Source organism: Python bivittatus, unplaced genomic scaffold (assembly GCF_059951505.1).
Source record: "Python bivittatus isolate LINGU-HERP-01145 unplaced genomic scaffold, Pbiv_v1 ctg000010_np1212, whole genome shotgun sequence".
NCBI classification, from domain to species: Eukaryota; Metazoa; Chordata; class Lepidosauria; order Squamata; family Pythonidae; genus Python; species Python bivittatus.
The window spans coordinates 2,644,716-2,659,009 of NW_028277029.1; the positions used below are offsets into that span (position 1 = coordinate 2,644,716).

Here is a 14,294-nt window from a genome sequence, read left to right on the forward strand (position 1 = left end):
AAGTCTCTTCAGTGATGAGCCCGAGCATTTATAGCCACAGAGACAGGCAATTCCCACAACGTCCACATTTTGCATAAAACCCAACTTCGGTTTTATCATTCGACCTATACTTTTTAAAGTTTCTGAACTACGGACAAATAATACATCAATTCGTTATTGGCACAAGTATTTTAAATTGTTTGCTTTTTAATAGGTTATGACCTATGCTGTGGTTAGATCAAATGCATCCTCTCATTTCTTCATTGCTGCAGTTACAAATACGAATGTCCATTTTGTTCCTCCCTTTTATTGGATGATATAAATCACTCTTAAGAAAGTGTGGACGTTTTTTTCCCCAACGACAGGCCAAATCTAAGTCTAGTTTTGATGCTCGTGACTGTTTCAGACCTGGAAGCATTTCAGGCCCAAAGTGAGCATTATTATCTGTTTTGCTCTTGCCATAGACTGCCCTGATAATTATTGACCCAAACCAAAGGGTTAGTTGGAAGCATCTCTTTAGCAATGTGTTGGCACAATAAAGGGCATCAGAGGGGAGTGAAAAGGTTTTAGAAGACTTTCAGACATCGTATCCAGTGAGGTCATGCTTGGCAATGGTCTCCCTGAATAATCGGATTACCAAATCATTCTTTTTTATATACATTGTTGTTTGGCCCCCAGAATTACTTGTTTGAGATGGGCAGTCATGTAAATTTTTTGGTAGATAAATAAATGCATACATCTATAGGGGTGCACATCTCTAGAATTCCTTTGGGGCTGCCATGGAACCGCCGAGCCCTGTTTAGAAGAACAAGGTCCCGTGCTCATAGTGGCACCAAGGGCCCCCTTGGGGTATTTTTAATAATGGAGAAGGTGACCCTTCCAGGGTCTGGAACAATTCAGACTATAAATGGAGTTCTCAGATGGAATATTTCTTCCCGCTAACAAAGGGCGAAGCCTTCTGAGGTTGCCCCAAAAGGAAGGAACAGAGACATGTGCAGGGAGGTTCTCCTCAAGGGGTCTGGCCTGCAGCCTGAAGCGGTGCAGTTCCATGTGGCCCGGGTCCCATCCACATGCAAGAGATGCTCCAGCCTGACATGGGCACCATTGCTGGGCATCCTGTGGGAAGTCCGGCTGTCTTGGAAAGCTGAGCCATTTCCTCTCGTGGGTTAATTGACTTGGATCTGCAGCAGAGGAAGCTCTGGGGTGGTTGTTTCGTAGCTTCTCTGGAGCTGTGCTTGAGCCTCCGGGATTCTTCCCCTCCAGAAACCGAGACCCCCTGGTTTTCTTTCTTCTTCTTTCTTCCTCTCCTTGCTGCCAAAGGGGGTGCTGAGTGAAGTGCAAAGACAGGAGCGTGTCCACAGGGTGTCAATGGCTGCAAGGCAGCAGACGTAGCCCGGTGATGTGAGCCCCGCCCCGGTGGTCCATTCGCCACGCCTGTTCAAAAGGGACAGGGCTTGCATCCCAGTGCTCTGTCTGACTCTCCCTGTGGACGCTGCTAAGGCAGCCCTGCATGTTAGTCATTTCCCCACTTTGGGCTCAGGAGGCTTTCACTGCAGTCTGCTTCTTCTAGCTTGGCAGAGAGAACCGATATTGCATCGCCTGTCATTTGAATGAGGTTGGTTCCTGACTCAACCAGGGTCAGAAGGATCTTTGCCAAGACGTGGGTGAGCTCTTGCCAATTGTGGCAGACAGAACTGGGCTAGCAGGCTAAGTGCACACCAGCTTCACAACAGGCCTGCCTCCCAGCTACGTGGACCTCAGTGAAACTGCCCGCTGTTTGTATATTCAACATCAGCACTTCCTTGTTCTTAAGGCTTCCAGCATGGCCACAAATGTTGATGGCAACAGGATCAAAAAAACAAGTTGTATGGAGAAGGCACGTCAGAGGAGGGCCACAGACGAGAACAGCACAAGAGGAAAATAAAAGGCTATGCTGACTCCTTGTATTCATATTCTCTTCACTGTCTCACCTTCTCTCTTGTCTGTGGTCACAGACCACACGTGGCTTTTCTGCTAAATTCAACTAGTGTGCACCAGGAAGCAGAACTCATTCTGTCATCAATATACATATCTGTGTGGGAGCTTAACAGGACATGAATCAGGATGATCTGACATTTCAGCCATCCTCAGTCACTCCCATGAGCAGAATCTCTTAACCCTGCCTTCCACATACAAGGAGCTTCAGGCGCAGATATCTGTAGATCTTGGGATTACAGAATATGAAGTTCATTACTTAATGTTGCTGCATTTGGCTCCTGGAGGTAAGAGAAGAACACACATCCAGTTCCCCCTTTCTGGCCCTGGCCCTGGCCCTGGCCACACATTGCCAGGGATGGTCTGAAGAACTATCCCTGTGTTTCGCCAAACCTGGTCAGAGTCTGGCTACGTATCTGCAAATACTTCGCTGAATTCTCAACATCCCACCTTGCTCACACTTCATCTGATCACATTGTGGATCAGCCCTCTCCGGGTTGACTAGATGAGTATAGGATAGGAGAAGACCGCTCTATTGTGACCAGAATACCCAACCTAAAATAGGGCTACAGAGGGAGATCTGGGTTCCTATGCTTTGAGATAGTTGAGTCATCACTCTGTTTGCCAGCACTCCTACCATGAAAATTATTGCTATCTATTCCTGTAGATAGGAACAGCTCTCGCTGAGAAGAACGCTAAGAGAAGATGCGCAGAGACTACATGGACACACATACACACGTTTCATCAACTTTACTGACTAGACAATCAAGCTCAATTAGATAATCAAGCTCATATCTCGCCATTATTTCTGTTTCAGTTTCAGCAGGGGATTTATTAGAATTGGGCATCCTCGTCCTAACTACGAAAATGATCCGATTCATTAAGAACACTCGCTCGGTCTGCTGCATCTTTCCTTGTTCTCCTGGGCTAGACAAGTATGTCAGCCTCTCCTCTCCAGAGTCCAAGCTCCCACAAAGTAGACTTGGAGCCTCTCTCAATTGAGTGAATGAGTTGCAACTGCTGAAAGAGTAAGATGCTTGATCTATTCAATGGTCTGATGATTTATTTGGCCATCAGGCATCACTGCTCCCCTTTCTCTTCCATAACCCTTTTCTTGAAATATAAATAGGCTTTTTGTCTGCTGCCAGCATCTGATGAACCATGTGATAGTGTGGTCTGGTCTGCTGCTAATCTTCCCTCTTTGATGAAAGTATACACACATGCACAAACACACACACACACAAACACACAGTTTCAAGAGATGATGACCTTATTTTCAGGATTAGAATGATGTTCTCTCTATTCAAAAATAATGCAATACCTTGAATACCAAATCTACTCCCTAAAATAATATTTGGGGAAGGCTACAGGTTCCATGCTTGGAGTGGAGAAAATCAGGAGGAACTTTAATGCTCATGAATTCAGTCTGAACAAAACAGAAAGATTTTTGGTGGGGAGTAGGGCTGATCCAAGTCTTCTTGGTTTATTCATTGATAGAGTTTGGGGTTCTCCTTGATCCAAGTTTCTTACTTAATATCCTGGTACTTACTGGGCTTATGAGAGCCTCTCCTGCTTCTCTGAGCAGTAAACCAATTATGATAATTTCTGGAGCATACTGATCTTGCCAGAACAAGCATGCCTTTGTCACCTCTCAATTAAATTACCGTCACTCTCCCTGCATGAGGCCATCAGTTGCTACCGTTAGTCCAAAACTGGGTTTTGACAGCTCTGTAACACCATTCTCATTCTAGCTACTTTGGTCACTAATTTACTTTGGGACATTTTTCCTGTGTTGGTTATCTCCTTGGAGCTCAGGACCAAAGACTACTTATGCCCACATGAAGTCCTACAAGGCTAGAGAAGAAGTTTCTCCCCTCTATGAAGCCAACCCAGAATGCACGTGGCAACAGAAGTCCTTTTTGGTACCTACTGTAGGGATGTCCACCGGATATGGTCAAAAAATCAAGTTGGCAGCCACAAGGGTGTGATTGAGGCCCCACCTTGTGACAAACGCAAAAAAACAGGCAGAACTTCAATTGCACCATCAAGGGTGTCATTTTGACTTTTTAACCACATCTTGCGACACTCGTGGCCTGTTCCCACTTTGTGGAAACTGGGGATGGTTTCAGCTTTGCTGGTTATATTTAATCAATCTAATAATTGGACCTCTTGGTTGGCAGGTGTTTAAAGATATACACTGTGATTTTTAATGCTGGTTGTAAGTCCAAGTCATATTTTAATTCTATTTTTTATTATCTTTGATAACCATATCCTAGTTTGCCTAGAACAGTGTGAGCATATTTGGGGCTATGACTGAACTTGTGGAGAATGTGCCCAAACTTACTAATATGGTCCTTGCTGTTAGCAGGGAATGTAACCTAGTTTACACCTTCTCTAGCTCACAAAGAAGCATTATGTCTTATGCAAATCCACAACTAAGGAGAGTCCAAGATGTCAGTAAGGTTATGAGGACTTCCATCCTGGAGACAACAGATACTCTATTAGCTCACTAGCAGTGCAGGCCGAATTGTTCGAGTCTGACCTTGGCCAGATGATCAGGTTCACCTGTCCTGGGCAGAGGTCTGAACTCCTTCAAAGCAGGATCAGGATCCCCTGTATTGCCATCCGTATCTAACCATGATGATGCCAAAAATTCTTGGTCCTTTCATACCTCTGTTGTAACATTATAACACACTTTCATCCCTTGTCCCTTGCTGTAGAGGAGTATGGAGCTGGCCTTGAAAAAGGAATTCAAGGACTGTTATGTAAACATCAGCTTAGCCCGTACGGGGGGGGGGGGGTGAGGAAAAAACTCAACTTTGTCTCATCTTGATTCTCTTCAGTATAAGACGGAGAGAGACAATCTCTGTCAAGCTTTCAAGATTCTTCTTACTATATCCTATGACAATAGAGTCCCCATAGTTTCCTGACCTGGTCTACTTTGAAGGGCTGACACCTATGGATGCCCGTGATTGCCCATCCACATAGAAGGAACAAGCCAACAATGGATATCCTGGCTCTGGGAGCGCACTGACCCTATACAGCATTCTCATGCTATCTCTTTGACGCTTTACCCCGTAAGTTTCTTGTCAACTCAGAACGTAGCAGATGAAGATATGGGATGAAAATTGTGGATCAGTGGAATCCACATTCTGCGTTTCCAGGTATTATAATGGGGAGTGAGGATCACCTTGAGGAACAGGAAGAAGAGCAGCAACCAAGCCAACGGTCCGATAAGAGAATCTGAGTCCAGAGCAGAAATGTAATTTGAGAAAGCGTCTCAGACTTGACCTCCCTAGTTCTCTTGAAGGTAAAGGCCGGGAAGGGGGAAGCGCTTTCAGACTTGCAAGATTCTGTTACTCTAACCCTATAACAAAAGTAGTTTTAGTATTCATGACTTTGGTTTCCTGGTCTGGGCTACCTCAAAGGACTGACTGTTATACATCCTGATATCATCAGGGCACATTTACACTGATTTGTGAAACTTTGCTATGCAAAAAGAGAGATGGCACAAATATCTTAGCGACATTAACTTACTTTACATACCTTTTTCTCATCACTTGGGAAAAAACAGAAACAGGCAGAGATCTTTTAAGCCTTAAACTCTGACACAGATTTCAACAATTGTGGTTTTATAAGTATAATGCCCCTATTTTCCAGAAACCCACCGCTCATTAACTACTATTCCAATGGCATCTTCACTTTATCTTATCCTTTCGAAAATTCAAATGCTTTCAGTCGTATTGATGGTGTGACTGGCGAGACACTCATCTGAGTTCTCTTCTGTTCCCGACAAATCTCCCTGTGTGCGGTGCGCATGCATGTTGAAGCTAATGAAGTATGTGTTGCCTTGTCAGGCAATTCAGACATCTACAGAAGTTCACTGTGAGTCTCTGATAATACGAAAGTGAAGCATGTTTTTGTAGAAAATGTTGTGACCAAAATTACTTTCTTTTTTCTTCCACCAGTGCAGGACAGGGTTCTATAGAATAAATCATATACAAATGAACGACTAATTTTAGCAATGATCAATAGTTTCGGTGTCTTGGAAGAGTCCGGCAACGTTTCTTGTGATAAAGATAAGAAGAGCTTCATTTAAACAAGTCTGACTCAATTTCCATTGATTCAGCGTCAGTCGTCTTATAAGGTATATAGTCAGATTCCAGATGAAATATCAAAACACGCAGCCCAGCCCAAGTTATCCTTACTCAAAAGTAAGACTGAGTGAAAAATTCACATGAACAGAATTTAGACTGCTGCACTTCAGAGTCTCATGTCTCTAAATATCGAAGGGCAGGTCTTTAATAAAAATGTGAACAAAGATGCATGTATTAGGAGAAAGAAGACATAAAAATGCAAATTTGCTGAATCCATGCTACAAAAATGCATTTTACGTTTGCATATGTTGTGGGAGATACACTAAAGTGTGTATAAAATGTTATGGAGATTTTTTTTTTTTAAAGAAGCAAAATGTGGCAAAGCAACTTGACGCTAACGGCATGACAGATGGAGATGACCCAAAGTTCACAGATTCTTCCTTCCCTCTTCAGAAGAAAGTTCTGGTTGCTTCAGTGGATCTTACTTGGGGATACGTGTTCATAAGATTGTTAGGTTTATAATAGAGTTGTAACTTGCTACTCAGAATAATTTCCATTGGAAATAATAGGGGCTTCCAGATAAGTGGGTACAGAGTTGCCGGCTTTTTCTACCACAGCAGACCCGCGAAGAAAAAGCAATGTAGCCCCTGAACGCAAACAGATCCAATATATAAAGCATTAGATGCAAACATTTGCAAAAGTTAATGCCCCAATAAATGTTACTCTTTTGGATACTTCATGGAGAAAATCTATCTCTGTGGTCACCAAGAGTCCAAACTGACTGGATGGCACATAATCAATCCATTTTGGGTGGCACCCTAAAAAACGGGTGCATTTGATACATGTTTATTTGAACACGTGTCCAAACACCCGGAACAAGTATCTGAGGACATCGTAAGAGTCACAACATCATTGGGCAAATGTTACGAATTATGCAATTTGGGTCTGTCGGGACGGGCATAAATTGCATCATTTGGGTCATTTGGCAAATAATGTCAAGACATCCCTCCCTTGCGGTGCCATTCACACGGACATACCTTCACTCCCATGCAACGCTGCTCAGATATTTTTTTATTTCTCTGTCGTACCATCAGAAATAAGCTTTATATTCCTGGCAATGCAGAGCTTAAAACTCAACCACCCCAAGCTGAATAATACTAGGCCGCACAGAATTAAAAGAAAAAAAAAACCCTCGTCTTCTGATATCACTTCCGTGTAAAGATTCATAATTTGGCACAATTTCTGTTCCAGCTTTGTAAATGTCAACAATTATATTCTCGTTCAACAGTGAAAATAATTCCAAACTTCGGTGTAACTTTGTACAGAACGATAGTATTCACTGGCTAAATAGCCTTTATGGTATCATTTCCCCCAAATACGCTTGTCTGTAACTGCAGCCATCGGATTGCAAGGCCCTATTCAAAATATAAAGCTTAACACGGAGGTGTAACCTTACCCAACGGCGGATGAAATCGACTAACTTGGATTCACTAACTGGAGTTTCCTTACACGTTCGAAAGTTCTCAGTCTGGCTAACGCTACCTGTGCAAAGAAGGGGACACACACCGTCCACAACTGTACGACGCTGCTCCCTTGCTCAAAGCTGTGCTGAACTCATTTGCTTTTAATGCCCAAACTAATTAGTTTCGAGACGCTGAAAGAACAAGGTGCATAGGTCCAAAAACACGAGGCACAATTATCGAAGATATTAAAAATCAATGACCCCTCGAGTTATACCTATATATTATAAATTAAGTCCTTTATAGATATTTTTCACATATCGAAATACTTTTCCCTATTCCCCTTTTTTTACTTCGAGGAAGGAAAAATCAAATAACATGGTCTTCTTCTGCTCAGCTTGTGCAAATTGAAAGAGTAAGTTGTACTTTCATTTAGATTTGGAGCATTTTGAGCTTGCTCTAATTTTCAAAACTGCACATAGTTTTTCTTCCTTACATATTATTTCCAACTTCCAACTCTTGGTAGTAAAGAGAGTAGCTTAAGCAGAAACAGGGAAATATATTTCTTTTACAAAAGTCCAAAATATCATTGCTTCAGCACACATTGCATTCTGCTAATCCAGTCTACGGGATGTAAAAATATTTAACTTCAGACTAGGCCAGCTTGGCTTTGGAAATGACTTTAATATCTCATCTGCCCTTTTTTTGGTACACTTTTCCAGTTGCAGGTATGAAACAAAAGTCAGGTTTATTGACTGTAACCTGATTATAAAAGGTGATCAAGTAATAAAATTCCATTGACCCAAATGCAGTCTAAATTATTGATTGCCGCTGTAAGATAAACATCTATTAGAAGCAAAGGCCAGAAAAGAAAAAAAAAATGGATTCAACCGAAATGTTCAGGAGAAAAGAAAAAAAAAACTTAGGGAAGGACTGTTAGTCAATTTCATGAAGATATTATTTTAACAAAGCACTTCAGAATATTCATTTTTTTGTCCTTCCTTTGAAACCTATGGTCTCATTTTACCACAATTTCCTAGAAGTGAAACTTTCCAATTTCCACTGACTTTATTTATCAATAAGTAGAGGCATCTGCGTGATGGAAGCCCCACCCCTTAAAAGGGGCGGGGCTTCAATCACATAGCGGCTGCCATCTTGACTTTTTAAAACTGTGCCCCTCTCCCCCTCCCCATTCCTCCCATTGCCTGCAAGATCGTTGCTTTGCTTGAATCTGGTCTATCAACTATATGGATGCATTTATATTTAGTTACTCGTATTTTTTTATTTTTTCAGCCACCCCCTGAAATGAAATTCCCTCCTGAAGGAAAACCACCTCAGCTCAGCTTGGGGTCTCTGCTCATTATTATTTGCATGAAAAATATGCATCCTATTAAGAAAAAAGTAGGGTTCTCCCTACCCCACCTCCCAGTAACAAAAGGTTAGACCCGCTGATTGAAATGAGTGCTTCTGAGAATGACCACCTTGGTCCCGAAGAGATTCTGGATAAGGCAATGCCATTCACAACAGGAATTTTTTTTTAAAAATGCAACCTGTTCTGCTTTTAGTCCCCATAATTACATTTAACTAGTGCGAGATGACTTTCTAGAAATTCAGCCATTGGAAACCTCATAGTTTCAAAGACCTGAAAACCTTTTCTTGCAAGGATTAAAAAATCTTTTCTCGCAAGAATTAAAAAGTAATAATAATGGTGCAGGATGAATGCCACCGTTTGACTTCTACTACCTGGTGGACATTCCTGCTTGTTTTCTTTGGGGCACCTCTCAAATACTACCCCGAAATTTGTCTTTTTCTGGTCAGGGGGAGAAGATCTGCCTTTGCTAATTCTTGTCGACAGCTTGTGCTGAGTCGTGAGACGCTTAAACTAACCTCTAGGTCAATTGCAGTCCAAGCTCTCTGGAGCCCTTCATTAAAACTGGGTGGAATTGGGGAAAACTGGGAGTTTATCACTACAACTGTCAAGATATTTGCCAGGCAGAGAACGCAGAGAAAGAATATTTTTTTCAAACAAACCTTCTCAAACAAAGGAGCAAAACTGATAAGATGGCTAAGTTCTTTGAATTCATTATGCAAAGCCACACAAGAGCTTTGCTAACTGAATTCGGGAAGATATTCCTCATAACTGCTCCCCTACATGGACATTTATCCTTTTCTATTTTCTGAATATCAACCACACCGAATTCTCCATAAGCACAACCGAGTAAAAAAACCAACTTAACCACACTTCTCAAACAAGGCTTACGTTCTCAGTAACACCTCAAGACAAAAGCATTCGCTTTCTAATTAAAGAAAAAACTAGATGCGAGCGATGGAAATTCAGACAAGACCAGAATCTGTTTCAAAATCCGATTTTAGAACTTCAGATTTAAAAGAATGCCCTTGGTATTTTTTTTTTTTTTTAAAAGGACAGAAGAAATTAAAATGGATTATGAAACTTGTTTCTTACCTTGGTGTAATTGCTGGAAACGTAGCTACGGACACTGGAGTCCTGTCACTCTACTGCTTTAACTCTACACGGAAAAGAAAGTAAATGTTAGTTTCATGGAATTCTTCATCCTATCAATCCATCACAGATATACTATAAATGGATGACAGTTCAAATTACATTTTCACACGCCTCGTTTTTTTCTAAAGGCAAAACAGATAGCCAAGTTTTAAGATTAAAAATAAACGGTAACGAACCATCTTGAAACGTTGTCCCCATCTTCACCTGTCAAGAAGAAAAAACCCTACAAAATATGCATTGAGGATTCTCACTCCGGCTTCGCTGTATTTATAGTGCTTACCAGCTTCAGGGAAAAAAAGCCCACTGGCCTGATTTGCAAAGTTTCGCATCGGTATCTGTTCCTAATTTTTCAGCCTGACCCCCGATCGATCGTGATTGCAAACTAGAGAGGTCCAACTTTATAATCCCCCGTTGCCAAGATTTAGGGGTGTTGAACATAGGATGGGGATCTTGAAAGAGTCACGTAGGTGTGGGGAAAGGATCTGCAAATTACATAACCACCGAAACATTAGAAGTTGTCAAGAAGACACAACGGTGTAGGAAAAACCTCAGGATAATTTCAATGTTTATCACAACCGCTGGGATTTACAGCTGTCTCAGACAGACGAATACCAGGCCTGGGGGACCCAAATCCAAAATCTTCGCCTTGGTTAACTTACCTTGCATTCAAAAGCAGGCAAGTGAAACTAAGCCTGCTAGAGATCTCAAACCTTTTGTCCGCCGCTGTCTCACTTTACGTCGACTCCCTCCACTCTGCTGCCACCTGCTGGAAGCGATGCCTTCCACACGGCATTTTTACAGGACATAAATTTGAATTACACAACCAGCATACAGTACGAAACGAATGTGGGTCATCTCCCCCCCCTCGCCCCGCTGGCATTTGTTTTCGTGACCAGCCAATCAGACACAATTACAGATTCAAGTCATACATTTTGAAATACAGCAGAAGGGATACAGAGGCTGACATTTGACTTCTCCTCGCTTCGCTTCAGCAGCTGCTCTGGGCAAAAAAACGGCGTTTGTGCATTGCATTCGCCGCTTCGGTTTCCAGCTGAAACTTGCAAGGGGTTTGAAGCAAGGAGGCAAAAGTCAAGGTTGCTCTGGGCTTTGCATCAACAGAAGTTTCCTTGCCACAGCATTTCCTGAGACGGGAGGGGGGAAATAAAAGCTGGAGAGGGTCCGTAGCTATGTAACTGGAAGAATATCTGTCTAGATGGGAAATCGTTCCCTTTTGGCCACCACCATACGTAGAAGAGGTTAAAAAAAAATCAAGATGGCAGCCGCAGCAGTGCGGTAGAAGCCCCGCCCCTTTATTGCGCTCATCTTGACTTTTTTGACCCCCTTGTGGATGCCTCCTGCGCCTGCCCTGAGTAAGCAGGCTTTACAGTATGTTGCAACCTGCAAGGAAAGGGCACGATCCATTCCAAAGGCCCAGCGGTCCTTTCCAAATGATCCCCAGTCTGCTTCCTGCAGAACACAGGCGGGTTCGTTCTTTCAGCTGCGAGCGATGCTCTCGACGCTGTATTTCGTCAGTCGTCGCATCTGAGAGATGCTTTCTCCAAGCCTAGCGCCCTTCAACTACGTTGCATTTCAATACCCATAATTTGCATAGGGGATTATAGGCTTTGCAGTCCAGCACAGAGGAAAGGCAGCAGACGGCGGAGGAATCTTTCAGAGGGTTCACAGAAACTTCCACGCTACGCGAGTTGGTCAATATCTTTAAGACAATCCAATGGGCCGGTCACTATTTTTATAGACCACGCAGACTCCATGTGAGGTGAAGACTTAGCGCAGAGAGAATGGTCTGTTAAGGCCATCTAGTTTTGCATCGCAAAGCCAGAACTAATAATTGCATGATTTGTAGCTCAGCCCTTAATGCAGTGCAGATGGGAGGTCCGTTGACTCTTTAATGTCAAGTCTCCTTCAAGGAGGGTTCAACGGCTGTGGCTCCCACGGGTAGCCCCATGCAGAAGTGCAGCCCTCGTCTTCCCAGATGGTTCACTCACCGAAAGACTAACCATGTTAGCTTCTGAGATCGGCTGACAGCTGCCTATAAGCTCAGTATGCGCAATCAGGGTCCCGGTTCACTTGCCAGATCTGCATGCGCTCATGACTTCTAGGAGGGATTATAAAGGGAAAACATGAGGGATTTGGCTGCATTCCCACAGAAGCCCCTTTTATGTGCACTGCTACATCCTCTGGCTTTGGATGCCGATCTTAGCATCGGTTGGGGGTTCAAAGTCTCAGCAGGTAGCAACAGGTAGCGGACAATGTCTGAGCTGAGAAGCTAAGCAGGGTTGGGCTTGCTTAATTCTTGGATGAGAAACATGCACGCCTCCCAGAAGAAAATAGCAAACGGTTTGCATGTTGTTCCTGAGAAAACATGGAGTCACCGGGAGTCAAGCTTGGGTCAGAGAAGGCTTGACCCTTTTACCTGTGGCTTAGAATCATAAACTCATGGTGGAAGGGAGCTTGGAGGGCATCTAGTCCAGCCCCCTATCCAGGGCAGGAAACTTCAGACCGTCCCAGACCAATGGCTGTCCAACCTTTGCTTGAAAACCTCCAGCGATGGAGCCCCCACGACTCCAGGAGGGAGGCTGTTCCGCTGCTCTCACGGTCAGGACATTCCTCCTTATTGTGGGCTTGGATCTTCTCTGTAAAGCGTCCCCCCGTTGGGTCTTGTCCTCCTAGGGAGGCACTGTGGACTGTAAATCCGCCCCCTCTTCCCTGGCACGTCCCGTCAAGCATTGGGAGACTGTCCTGTCTCCCCTCAGCCGTTCCTCCCTGACGCTAAACAGACCGGGTTCCTTTACCTGCTCCTCGCAGGGTTTAGCCCCCAAGCCCCTGGCCCTCTTTGCCGCTCTCCTCTGCCCTCCTTCCAGCTCCTCAGCATTGCTCTTGAATTGTGGCGACCAGAACCGGACGCAGGGCTCCTTGCGGGGTCTGGCCAGCACAGCAGAGAGCAGGAAAATGCCCACACATCTCCCCCCCACCCCGCCCGAGAGCATCATTTCATCTCAGCAATTGCCTGGGACAAGGCGGGCTGCTAGTGTCCCCCTGAGGTCGCTGCGAGCGTGCGCCCCACACCTCTCGCTCACACCCTGCCTGCAGTTCCCACGGCATTGCCTCCAGCTCGACTACCATGACATCAACCACTTAAATAATGGCCCAAATAAATATTGGCATAAGCTATTAATATTGAATGGAAGCTAATGTATCTCATTCGGAACACGCAGCCTTTTAGTTCCTTGATTAATCACTGGTCAGCCCGGGCGACAGTTGACATGCTGGGTGTAAAATGAAATAAAGGTGTCTATTTTTACTGAAATACACGAGCTTGAATGAATCCATTAAAAAAATTAATGTTACTGGAGATAAGTGGCTTTTACACTCACTTAAACATGGCACAAGACAGAAGCATATGATAGGCTGAAAAATGGCTATTGCTGAACGATTAATATTTTAAAAACCACAGCACTGTGGTGGGAACAGGGAGAGGGCAATGGCGTGAATTGAAAAGAAAACACCTTCCATTTTCTCCACAAGAGCATGGGGGCCCTGCAATTTCTCACAGGTTTTATGGCTCGGTGGTGAAGAGCAGGCCAGCCCCACTCCTGCGCTGACTTTTCGGCAGACAGCTAGAAGGCTCGGAGCACGTTCTTAAAAGTGTCAGGCGGGAACGTGGCCTGTAAGTCAGGAGGGGCTGCAGGAGGTCAAGAAAGTCAAGGTGGCAGCTGTGACAGGGCAGTGGAAGGCCTGCCCCAGTTTTACGGGTGGGCACCTCTGCTTAAGGGTTGAAGATGAGAAGCACCCCAAGTTCTGTGTTCATCTGGAAGCCTGGGTCAAGTAGAGATGCCCCAGTCAGGAGCAAGAGCACATGGGACAAACACAAAACCAGGGGGGTAGTCCTCATGGGGGCTGGAAATGGAATATAGAACCCCAGCCAACATGGGGCTGGAAAGGCAATAGGTTGGAGAGCCCTCAGTCAGACCGGGAGTCCCAGTCACCAAAGCAAATGCGTACAGGTCATACTAAACCTCTGGGGTGATAAAGACCATTCACTTTCATACTTGCACAAAATAGCAATCCTCCATGATTGCTGGAGAAGGTAATTGTGCCATTTTTAAAAAATCTGTTTAAAATGTACACTTTTCCTGCTATAGCGGTGGGCGGAGGCTGTGGCCAAGGGAGCCTTTACCCAACTTTAGCTGGTGGGCTAATTTTGGCACTGGGAGGCCCTGGCAACATGGCAGGTGTCCT

The 14,294-nt window shown here is 44.2% G+C and overlaps 1 long non-coding RNA gene across 5 annotated transcripts in view; it reads right to left on the reverse strand.

Annotated features, from left to right (window-relative positions):
- The window catches only part of LOC103058761 (uncharacterized), a 145,137-nt gene extending 134,278 nt beyond the window's left edge, over positions 1-10,859 (reverse strand). The window contains exons 1-2 of one of the 5 annotated variants that reach the window (XR_015797435.1): positions 10,694-10,859; positions 9,975-10,038 (exon numbers count right to left, since the gene is read on the reverse strand). This is a non-coding gene — a long non-coding RNA (uncharacterized LOC103058761). The other 4 variants (XR_015797476.1, XR_015797460.1, XR_015797464.1 and 1 more) reach the window with 4 other exon arrangements.
- Between the last annotated feature and the right edge of the window lie 3,435 nt (positions 10,860-14,294).